This window comes from Akebia trifoliata, unplaced genomic scaffold (genome assembly GCF_017979445.1).
Source record: "Akebia trifoliata isolate Shusen 1 unplaced genomic scaffold, ASM1797944v1 Contig00676, whole genome shotgun sequence".
NCBI lineage: Eukaryota > Viridiplantae > Streptophyta > Magnoliopsida > Ranunculales > Lardizabalaceae > Akebia > Akebia trifoliata.
Window position 1 is genome coordinate 63,317 of NW_028237140.1, and position 13,059 is coordinate 76,375.

Here is a 13,059-nt window from a genome sequence, read left to right on the forward strand (position 1 = left end):
ATCTGTACCACTTTGAGTCTGTGAAAAGAGTCGTCTAGCCAAAGTACCTAGAAGGACTCCCCACTTTGTAGATAACTATCCCTGAGTTTTCTTTTAATTTCAATCCAGTTTTCGTCAGTCTTTAAATTCAGTTGGTTGTTTCAATTACGTTAGTCTTTCTTTAATTTTCAAGTTTTAGTCGAGTTTGTCAGTCTATATTTTTTAATTCCAATAAAATATAGAAGCTTTTGATTATCATGCGTGCAATAAGGATGTGAACATAAAATTTGACATGAGGAATGACTCAAGGCTCACTAATCAAGCCCGATAAATATTGAAATTAAAGAGTACACTCAAAAAGTGCAAATGAGTACTACATTATCCTCAAGGGAACATGAGAGAATAATAAATTTACTTGAGAAATTCAATAACATTCCTGCATGGCCTCATGAGGATATATTGATAGATTGCACCAAAATAGATCAAGGCATTAAGTTGAGGGTGAACTTCAAAATCAAAGATTATCGGTCAAGAATGATGTAGTTGAAACCATTAATAAAGGTACTAAGATCCGTAAGAAGGGATTCATCATGTTTTTCAATCAAGAGAAAAGAGTTCTTATTCATAAAGAATAAAAGATTTTCTTGAAGTTCTGGAAAAGTTGAATAGTTAAATACAAAGGACTCAATCATACTCAATTTCATAGAAGAAGACTTTACTCAACAGAATAATCAAGACATCGAGTTTCCTAAAACCTTGACCAAATCAATTAGTATTTCACCAAAGGAGGTCTTTTTTGGTTGAACCATTTTCCTGTCTTATCAAGAAAATGATAACTTTCTTTAACCCCTCACAGCCTCTAAAAAATCAATAGTCTTTTCTTTCTAAATCACACCAACCAACCTTGGGAGGAAAATCTTAGTATGAACTACGTTTTGACCTGATCTCAAAAGAGAAAAGAAATATTTGGGGTACGTAGGCAACTTAAGAAGTTACTTTAGGCTCGGTCACGCAAAACAAATGTATTCTCTTAAGAAAAGTATCATCCAAAAAGAAAATCCCTTATTAAAAAGTTCAAAAAAAGTAATGCCAAACTAAGAGCATTAAAAGAAAGAGTCAAGATAATTGACAGAAAAGAAAATAATGCCAAACTAGGGGCATTAAATAAAAGAGTCAAAATAATTTACAAAAAAGAATGCCAAACTAGGGGCATTAGAAAAAAAGAGAATATCATACTAAGGGCATTTTGGGAAAGTCGAGCCTTATTTAGAAAAAAAGAGAATATCATACTAGGGGCATTTTGGGAAAGTTGAGCCTTATACCTTTTCTTTCTAAATCATGTCCTAAGCCCACCTATTAAATCATCCTAAATGCTAATTGACTCGGTTAAGGTGCAGGGAACCTAGAAGTTGTCAAGTTGAATATTCAAGATCATCAAGAAAAAAAGAGAAAATCGTTAGGTTGAAAACCTAAAAGGTGACCTAGACAAAAATTAGGATACACAAAAGAGAAAAAATCCTATTGAGAAGAAAAATTTAAAAGAAAGTTGTCGAGTTGGTTATTCAAGATCATCGAGAGAAAAGAGAAGTCCGCTAAGTCGAAAATCTGAAAGGGTGACTTACGCAAAAGTTAGGGCATAACCATTAAAAAAAGAAGGCGTGCTAGGTTGAAAACCTAAAAGACGACCTAGGCAAAAATCAAGACATTATCAGAAAAAGAAAAACAAAGTCCGCTAGATTGAAAACCTGAAAAGGTGATCTAGGCAAAAATTAAGAAATCATCAAATAAGGAGAAAGGTTTCATCAAGAAGAAAAATTCAGAAGCAAGTCATAACATTTGAGAGCTCAGATCCGATAAAGACAATACTGAATCCAACAAAACTCGAAAGTCATCTTGAGCATATCAGATCTTTAAGAGTGTTTACTTGTCCAAGTATTCACTAAAGAAAAGTGTAGAACCATCGACTATTTTGAAGAGAAAGATCTTCTATTCCAATAATTATCAAGATTTTAAGTCTAGCTTAAGTATTTTTCAAAGAAAATTAAAAAAAAAATTATCAAATTCTTTATTGCACATATGATAATCTTAAGAGTTTTGAAATTTTAAAGGAATGCCGATTCTTCTGTCTGTCATATATCATAGTCCATAGTTGGTCGTGCAATCTATTCCATCAATTTCGCAGTCAAGTTCCAGTTAAAGCCAACCTAGAAACTAGGGGTATTTTTGAAATTCATTGTGATTCCAAAATTCTGTTCTTAATCACATGATAAAAAGGAAAATCTTACAAAAGCTTAAAAGTCCGACGAAGCCCAATGATAATCCAGATGCATGGTAAGTCAATAAAGGCCCAAATCTTTCAAACTTTGAGCTCGATAATACCGAATCTTTAACTAATTCAACCCCGAGAAGCGTGGCCTTGATAAGTTCGAGTCTAAGAAACAAGACTCCAACTTTTTTGAATCATAAATGAATCAAAGAGATTGTTTAAGTTCCTGTAAACTTTAGCCAGAGTTCGAGAAATGAGACTCCAACTTTATTTGAATCATAGAATAAATTAACGGGATTATTTAAGTTCCTGTAAACCTCAAACAGAGTCTGAGAAACGAGACTCCAACTTTATTTGAATAATAGAATGAATTAACAATATTGTTACGAGACTCCAACTTTGTTTGAATCATAGAATAAATTAACGGGATTGTTTAAGTTCCTATAAACCTTAGCTAGAATCCGAGAAACAAGACTCTAGCTTTGTTTGAATCATATAATGAACTAACAGGATTGTTTAAGTTCCTATAAACCTTAGCCAGAGTCTGAGAAACGAGACTCCGACTTTTTGAATCATAGAATGAATTAACAGGATTTTTTAAGTTCCTATAAACCTTAGCTAGAGTCTGAGAAACGAGACTCCGACTTTGTTTGAATCATATAATGAACTAACAGGATTATTTAAGTTCCTATAAATCTTAACCAGAGTCTGAGAAACGAGACTCCTGCTTTTTTTGAATCATAGAATGAATTAACGGGATTGTTTAAGTTCCTCTAAACCTCAGTCAGAGTCCGAGAAATAAAACTAGATTTGTTTGAATCATAGAATGAATGAACATGATTGTTTAAGTTCCTGTATACCTTAGCCAGAGTCTAAGAAACGAGACTCCAGCTTTGTTTGAATCATAGAATGAATTAACGGGATTGTTTAAGTTCTTGTAAACCTTAGTTCAAGTCTGAGAAAAGAAACTCCAACTTGAATAGGATTTTTTAAGTTCCTACAAACCTTAGTCTTAGAAACGTAGTTCCAATAAGCTCGAGTCTGATAAAAAAGACTCAAATTTTTTCGAACTCTAAAAAAAAATTTCGATAGGATTTAATGGAGTTTCTACATCACCTATCTCGTTTTTCAAACTAACCATAGTTCAATATTGTGTGATTATCTTCATTGCGTATGTACATTTTGAATCATCATCGTCAACGAGAGAAGATCTCTAGTACCTGATATTTGTGGTTATCGATGAGAGTTTATTCTCAATGATTCGAAAGAGTACTCAGTAGGCATCACCCATTGCACACATGTGCACTTTTGATTAGTTAGGGAGAATTTTTCAAAATTCAAGGATCTGACATCGTCAGTGAGAGTTCAGGCTCAAAGACCTAAGATATTTTTAATTCGGAGAGAGTTTTACCCTCAAGGATCCGAATGACCCGACGAATTGCTAAATCAGGTTGCAAAATGAACTGTCACAAGCTTTGGCATTTGGATATCGCACTATCTACTAAAGTAGATTTATTATCTAGTTTGCTTCAACTCTCTACCAAAGAGGGGCATTTGTAAACACCCCATTTTCGCACTCGCCTGATTAATCAACTTGTCAACCCGATTACGACGGTTCCTAATGATGGATGAATATTCTAATATTTTTATTTCTTACTAGATATGTTTCAGAAATTCGGATAAAGTATCTCAAACAAATAAAACTTTAGAAATCATGCTACGCTAGGAAAATATGACCCAAAAACATAAATATCATCATTCTTAAGATAAAAAGAAGCTTTATGAGAAAAATCACTAAAAATGACTAACTTACCAAAATACCCTGAACGTCAAAACATCCCTAGAGCCTTTATTATGCTTAGGAAAAATCTTTCGAACACATAAAATAACAAACTAAAATCAAATAAACTATTGTGCCAATTTTTACAAAATTCGATAAAATTATGAAAATATCCCTTGTAAGGTCCACGACCATTTCACACCAAAAACCCATAAATGACACAAACCAATACTCCTATTGATTTTTTTTATGAAAAACTGACTTTAAAACATCTCAAAACATCGAAAAACGACCTCGAAATGCAAAAATCCTCTTTGAGAGTAAAACGGTAATATTTCAACCCTAATAATTTAAAATTTTAAAATTAATAATTAAAACATTAATGAACGTAAAGTGAAATCTTAATAAATTAAATTAAATTTTTTAAAAAATAAAACCAATTAATTAAGCCAATGGGCCAAATTTTAACTAGTAGCCCATTTAAGTAGGAGCCTACCTGACATTTATTAAAAGACCCCTCCATTTGGGAGCCCAAATAATTAAAGATATAATTAAGGGGGTTCTCTAAAAAATTTAAAAATTAAAACCTAATTCACCTTATCTAAAAGAAACTTAGTCAAACTAAAAGACTTCCAAAAAAAATTTATAAATAGGAACCTCCACAACCCAATCTCGCAGGTTAAGAGAAATCCTAGGAAACAGAGGTCAGACACATTTCCCAACCTTCCCAAAACCCTAAATTTGAAGTACCAACTCCCTATCTAACATCCAATCCCAATTTTTGCTCAAAAAACACCCAGAAATCCTCTAAAAATATCTAAAAACTCTCCAAAAAATACCTAAAAAATCAGAAAATACTCAGATCTAAGAGGAGAATACCTCATCTTGAAGATTAGAAGTGGATTCAATGACAAATAAAAAGTAAGAAAACTCACACAAAAACGTGCTCCGCCAACTCTGAGGGAACCAGTTGTCCCAATCAACCAGGTAATTTTTTTATTTACTTATTTATTTTTATGTCTATTTAGTAATGTAATTTTTTTGGGAAAAACTAGAGATCGGCATTTATCGAGCGGGGTTGGTGCTTAACACCTTCCAACCCCGTAACGTGATCCCCGGACCTGTTCTTTTTTGTAGATCAATGGTTTTATCTATTTATAGTCAATATTCGGTTCCTAGACGATAATAACTAGATGGCAACTCCCAAATCCCAAACCCAAAAAAAACAGATCCGCAACCCGCGGATCGATGGCGCTGTCATGTCTATAAATATCCTATTGGGATTTTTGTCATATCCATCCAAGAATTTTCAATAAAATCAGATTTGTACATGGTATCAGAGCTCAAGCTCCGCTGAGTATATCAATCTTGGTGCACCGTTATTTGGCGATGGCGCTATCGCCATCATCAAACCTTAATCATTTTGTTTAAGTTGTTAGTATTTTGTTTTAAATAAAAATACCATCTTTATTATATTCTGGACCTAGATATCTTTTATTTTCTCATTTTTTTTATTATTTTCAATATCTCTATAAATCTCCCAATTTCACATATTAATATTACACGAACTCATTTTTTTTCCTATCTAAAATCTTTCTAACGGGAGTTCTTTCATTTAAATGGCACAATCCTACATTTTATGCTTTTGGGAAAGATCATGACATATCTGGTTTAATAAGCCATCAGGTTCGACAGACTCAAAAAGTACAAAACGCGATAGTGATGGATTTCATAGACAGACGGTGACTACCAGCAAGCATGATGGCACTTCGATGATTAATGAACATATCCATTAATGAGATCAAACAATTATTCAATAAAACCAATTGCATATTCATTTTTCAAAGGATCATGCAATTGCAAGAGGATGTTAGAGAATAAGATGGACTATATTAAGATGCATGGGATACACTATATCATTGTTAGTGTATTTCATCACAAATGGAAGGTTGTGATGAAGGATATTCTAGAATATGTATTGATATTCAGATTATATCAATTGGGATATTCTAGAATATTTATATTTGGTAGTTTTCATATATCTTGGTTCATGTAATGTCTATAAATATCCTATTAGGATTTTTATAATATTCATCCAAGAATTCTCAATAAAATCAGATTTCTACATGGTACCAGAGCTAAAGCTCCACTGAGCAAATCGATCTTGGTGCACCATTCTTTAGCAATGGCGTCATCGCCATCGCCAAACCTTAATCATGTTATTTACATTATTAGTATTTTTTAAAATAAAAATACCATCCTTCTCTATGTTCCGAACGAAGATATCTTTTATTTTCTTCTTTGCTATTATTTTAGGTTTTTTTTTTCAATAAAAATCACAACTTCTTCAATATCTCTACAAATCTCCCAATTTCACATATTCATATTACACAATCTTATTTTTTTTCCTATCTAAAATCTCTCCAATGAGAGTTCTTTCATTTAAATGGTACAATCCTACATTTTAAGTTTCTGGGAGAGATCATGATAGATCTGGTGTAATAAGCCACCGGCTCTGAAAGACTCAAAAAGAGCGGGATGCGACAGTAATGGACTTCATAGACAGACGGTGACCACCAGCAAGCATGATTGACAGTTCAATGATCCATAAACATATCCATTAATGAGATCAAGAAATTATTTAACAAAACCAATTGCATGTTCCTTTTTCCAATTGCAAGAGGATGTTGGAGAATAAGATGCACTGTATTAAGATGCATGGGATACGCTGTATCATTGCTAGTATATCTCATCACAAATGGAAGGTTGTGATGAAGGATATTAAAGATTATATATTGATATTTAAAATATATCAATTGAGATATTCTAGAATATTTATATTAGGTAGTTTTCATATATCTTGGTTGATGTAATGTTTATAAATATCTTATTGGGGATTTTGTAATATTGATCCAAGAATTTCAATAAAATCATATTTCTACAAGCATAAATTCCAAAGATTTTTTTCATGACTTTCTACTTGGTTTTATCATCATCAAAAGACACCTTCAACACTAGTTTCTGTAACCACAAAAACCCAAAGATCTAAAATGAACCAATAGAACTTCAATTTAGACCATATAAATTCTCTTTTCAAAAATTCCACAAACTCAAGTCTTCCATCGTTTATCTCCTATCCCATCTACTAAAGAGAAATTGATGAACAAGTGAAGAAGAATCTACACATTAAGAATGTGATTTAGCTTTGGAGACCAGATGTCATTAGTAAATAATCAAGTAAAAAAACCAAAACAATTAATAAAGAATTAGATGTGAGTAACAACACATCTAGCTCAAAACACTTCCACATAAATTTATTTTACTTAAATAGCTATTTCAGTAATTTCACCTTTTCAGTGTATGTGCCATGTGATTCTCCACCCGATGTAGCATGATCTTCTATAGCTAACGTGGCATAACTAGGGACCATAGATGGCATGGCGTGACCATGGGCCCATCCAGAGCTAATATCTTTAATAGAATGCAATATAGTCTAATTAACAAACAAAACAAATTAAGGAATCAATAAAAAATATTGCACAAACATGATTATTCATGTTTGAACTACTGTAAACAACATAAAAGAGAACTTTAGGACTTTTCTAGCTTCAACCCTCCATCAACATGACTATTAGGATTTGAGGAAAAACTAAGATTTCCTCGAGATTAGTTCCATTAATCTTCTATGGATAAAAACACTTTTTTCTTAATGATTCATTTTTTTTTTGCGAATTCCTACCATCCCAACAACCATGTTGATGGACAACATCAACTCGTTGGAGAGGCCACATCGAAGGGAATTTGGTGGAATCAGGCTTTGGACATCAATGATGACAAAAAAAGCTCAAGTGGGTCCAAAACAACTACATAATCTACAACTATTACACCAATCATAAGCGCTTCCCTAAAGGGCTTCCTCTTGAATGCTCTCTCACGTCTTAATTAGGGGAAACAAATAGATAAATATTTTCAGTTGCTCAGATTATAATATCCTCCTCAACTTGAATTATATGTAAACAAAGTGATATCAAAGTATGTAATATTTTCTTATAATAATGTTTGATCTCCCAGCATATCAACTTCTTTAATTATCCATCATAATGACCGGAGTTGGAGATACTTTATAATTCTAGTTTGAATTCCCATAGACAACCAAATATTGGTGTTGTAATTCGCACTCACTTTCAACTTTCAGAAATAATTAAACTTGAGAGAGTTGAAATTCAAAAATCCAACTCTCATGCCAAGTACCATTTCTTTCCATTATGTCATCATCATCATCATAAATTGGGATTTTCATTCTTCGGGAATTTGTCATTCTTATCGTGATCAATTTTCTCACCAATCTGAATATCTTCCAGTGATGCCTTCAACCATTTTTCAACCTTATCGAAGTTTGTGTCACCTATCATTGTGAAAATAACTTCCAATATGTTGATCATTACCATATGCTTCTATCACTACCAGAGTATTGACTGCAAATGGCATTGAAAACTCATGAGTCTATTTTTTAGATGGAATTCTTGTATTCACTGTTGTAGAGGGAAATAATCGTATCAATATAAGTCGTACATGTGTCCAAACCGATTAAGTGGTACCAGGCGCAGGTCAGAATATGGATGTTGCCCTTCAAGTAGGGTAAGTCAAAGCAGAGATTTCCTAAGCCAAGTTGGAAGGGCATCACAGCATTAAGTGAAACCAGGCTAACCGAGCAGGGCCGACCTGGTCATAGAATGACCATAAGCTTAATATGCACATGTCAATCCCAAAGATCTCACAGGAGATCTCTACATTATAGTACGATCAATCCAAAAGATCCTCATTTGGTAAAAAAACTTTGTAGAGTCAAGGGATATCCCAGGATTGCCGCCTGAAAAGGGGAAAATCCTGATTCACAGTCAAGAACTATAAGGAGCATAGTAAGCACTATTGAAGGAGATCTTTTGGTGGGGGGATGATCAAAAGTCTAATCAATTTTCTTAGATTATTCTTTTACTTATCTAATTTGAGCATTAGAGTGATTTTGACAGTTACCACGTTACTACGAAGGAAGTGCTCGGAGCGACTTTGGATCAATGAGGCAGAGTCCATTAGAGTCGTCCATCGAATTTTGACCTCACAAAACTGGCAAATTAATTTTAGTTGAAAAATGGTGAGATCCACAAGAACTAATGAAGTCAATGCACCCCCACTAGTGGCACTAGCCGCAGATACTCAACTTTTAGTGATGCTAGATGCCATGAGAAAATAGTAAAAAGAAATGCAGAAGAAGATAAATGATTTGGTTGAAAAAAATAAGAATTTGAGTTAGCATCCTGATAATCAGCAACTAATGAGACGAGATAGCCCACCAAGGGACTTTCAGTCGTCAAATAAGGATGACCGTGTTTCGAATATGGAAGAAAGCACACCGTTGTTGATCCCTATAGGAGAAGGCGAGACAGAGGTTACTATTACAACCACTCGGACTAAGCCTGTAATAGGTTTGACTCGAGAAGAGATCAGAAAAATGATTATGAAAGAGAAGAAAATGATGAAAAATATTGATATAGGCACAATGGTAACATAAGCCGTCAAAGGGAGTCAGAAGTCTCCCTTTACGGTAGAGATCCTAATGGAGAAAATTCCAAAGAAATTCATGCCATCACGTTTTACTCCTTACTCAGGGACAAAAGATCTAGTGGAATACCTTTTTCATTTTCGATAGATGTTAGCCTTATGGGAAGGAAAATAAGGATTGATGTGCAGACTGTTCCCTTTGAGCTTGCTGGAGAATGCGTTAACATGGTTTCACAAGTTGTTAGGTGGGTCCATAGCTTCTTTTGATGAGCTCTGTACTACTTTTGTAACTCGTTACATTGGTAATAGAAAAAGTGGCAGAGACGTTAATGCGCTGCTTAGTATTAGGATGCACTTTGGAGAAAAGCTCAAAGAGTTTACAAGATGATTCAGAAAAAAAGTTATGTCTCTAGAGAGTTGCGATGAGAGAATAGCTATGGTGGCATTCAGGAACTCTTTGCCATCTGGCTCAGGGTTGTATAGATCCCTTGTGAAAAAGAAACCAGAAGCATTGAATGAACTGTTCTAAAGAGCAAAGTACATTCATTTGGAAGATGACCCCCGAAATTCTATTAGGAAAAGCAAGGTGATACGTACAGTGGTGAAGCCCAGTAAACAACATCAACCACAATAGTAAAGTAGGAAAAGGTCGCTTGAGCAGGATAAAAAATGAAAAAGAGAAGGAACGTATTTTGCCATGCCTTTCAGCGAGATTTTGCCACTTATTACAAATAAACCTTACTTTGAGTGGCCAACACCTCTTCCTCGAGATCAGATAAATCGAGACGAGAGGTACTACGAGTATCACAAAGTGCGGGCACACACCACCAATAGATGTCAGGTCTTGAAGAGGGTCCAGTAGAGGTTGGTAGAGTAAGGCAGGTTAAGATATTTTCCCAAAAGATAGAAGGATCATCCACCGAGATAGGAACCATAAACCTGATCAGCCACTTGTGGAAGGACAGGATAGGAGGGTAGTTGTGATACATGTTGTCCTCAGGTAGAAAAGTAAAAGGTCAGATTAAAACCAGACTGACAAGAGGACCAAGAGACGTAGAGCAAAGCATATGGCCTACGTCTATATAGCAAGGAGTGAGCATATAGAGCAAATACAACCTTACGACAAGCAGACTATGGCGTTCATGGAGAAGGACTTAGAGGGGGTAACGAGGTCCAATTACGACGTACTCGTGGTAACTCTCCAAGTGGGCACTTTTATTCTCAAGAGGGTACTGATCGAAAGCAGCAGCTCTGTCGACATCCTATATGCTTTAACCTTTCTAAAGATGGGCCTTAACAGTAGTTTCTTAATCCAACAAGAGCACCATTAATTGGGTTTAATAGGAGGACAAATCAGTTCTTGGAGGAAATAGTTTTACCCATACAAGCATGACCAATAACCTTGATGACCAAATTTATGATCGTCGATGCAAGTTTTCCATACAATGCCATCCTAGATAGATGGTGAATCCACGAGATGAGGGTTGTTCCCTCTACATATTATCAGATCCTACGATTCCCAATGCCGCAAGGGATGTGAGACATACGAAGAGATCAAGTAACGACCCAAGTATGTACATTGGACAAAGAGGAGCCCTTTGGGATCAAAGTCCAATAATAACAGTTATAGTGGGGAGAAAATGAGCTTGGTGAAACCCCATGCCTAGAAAGCATCTAGATAGTGGATCTGGGATAATGAAGACAAATAGGAGTAAAGGCAGAGTTGGCATCAAAGGAGTTGAGAAAATTGACTAATTGCCTAGGAAGGAATCGGGATGTCTTCGCTTGATCCATAAATGAGATGCTAGGGATCAGCCCATAAGTGATTTATCACTATTTGAATGTGGAGTTAGCCTTCAAATTGGTAAAATAGAAGTCGAGTAAATTAGCACCTCAATTCAGAGAAGCAGTGAACGAAAAAGGTGAACAGGCATATCAAAATTGGATTCATTAAGGAGGTGCAGTTCTCTGACTAGATAGCAAATATTGTGGTAGTGCCTAAGAAGAATGGGAAGGTTAGAGTTTTAATTGACTTTACGAACCTAAACAAGGCCTACCCCAAGGATAGATAAGCTGGTAGATGCAACTTCAAGCCACGAGAGGTTGTCCTTCATGGATGGTTATTCTGACTACAATCAGATACAACTCAACCCAACAGATCAAGAGAAGACAACCTTCATCACCAACCAGGGACTCTCTACCAAGTCAATGCGGGGGCTACCTGTCAGAGGTTAGTAACAAAGTTCTTCAAGGATCTGCTAGCTAAGACCACAAAAATCTACATCAATGATCTGCTAGTGAAAAGAAAAGGAAAGAAGATCACGTAGTTGATCTAGAAGAAGTCTTTTATCGAGTAAAAAAAGTGGGGATGAAGCTTAATCCAAAAAAATTCACTTTCGCATTAACTTCAGGGAAGTTTTTAGGCTACCTGGTCACGAAGAGAGGGATAAAAGCCAATCCAAACTAGAACAGAGCACTGATAGAAATGCCCTCTCCGAAAATACAAAAGCAAGTTTAGAAGTTGGAAGGAAAAGTCGTAGCCGTAAATTGTTTCATCTCCAGGTCTTCTGATAAGTGTAGACTATTGTATTAGTTGCTACAAAAAAAATACCAAGTTCGAGTGGAAAGAAGAATGTGAGCAAGCCTTCACAGAACTAAAGAAGTATATGGGCAGACCACCTATACTCTTCAAGTCAGAAGTATGAGAAGAATTAAGGCTGTACTTAGCCATCTTAGAACACGCACTCAATTCAGTCTTGGTCAGGGCTGGAATAATAGTAGACTAACCTATTTACTTTTTGAGCAAGACCTTTATTGATGCAGAGACGCATTACTCGAGACTCGAAAAAGTTGGGTTAGCTTTAGTCTACACAACGTTACACCTAAAACTGTACTTCTAGGCACATCGAGTATAGGTTATTACAGAGTATCCCTTAAAGTCCATATTGGGGAAGATAAAATGATCATGTAGGATGGCAAAGTGAGCTATACAGTTGGCAGAGTTTGGACTGGAATTTAAGTACAGAGTATTGCTTAAAGGTCAAGCAGTAGCTGACTTCTTGGTAGACTTCCCAGTAGAAGAAAATGTAGATCTACTGGTAGATGAATTGGAGTATGTAGAAGAAGAACAAGAACCGCACAATAGCCGAGGGTGAAAAGTTTATGTGGACGGATCATCAAACCTAGAAGAGTGAAGAATAGGGTGGTGTTGATTACTCCAGAGGGGTCCAAGATAGAGAAGGTAGTCATACTAGGATTTAGGACGTCGTATGATGCTACTCGGCCTCAATTCTTTAGTAGGGCTGGGTGTAACAGAGGAAACAATCTATAGTGACTCACAATTAATAGTCAATCACGTCAATGGGACATTTGAGGCACGAGATCTCAAAATGCAGCTATATCTGAAGAAGATTAGGTCTGTCATGCTTCGAGCAGGAGAGATTAAAGTAGAGCATATACCTCGAACAGACAACAG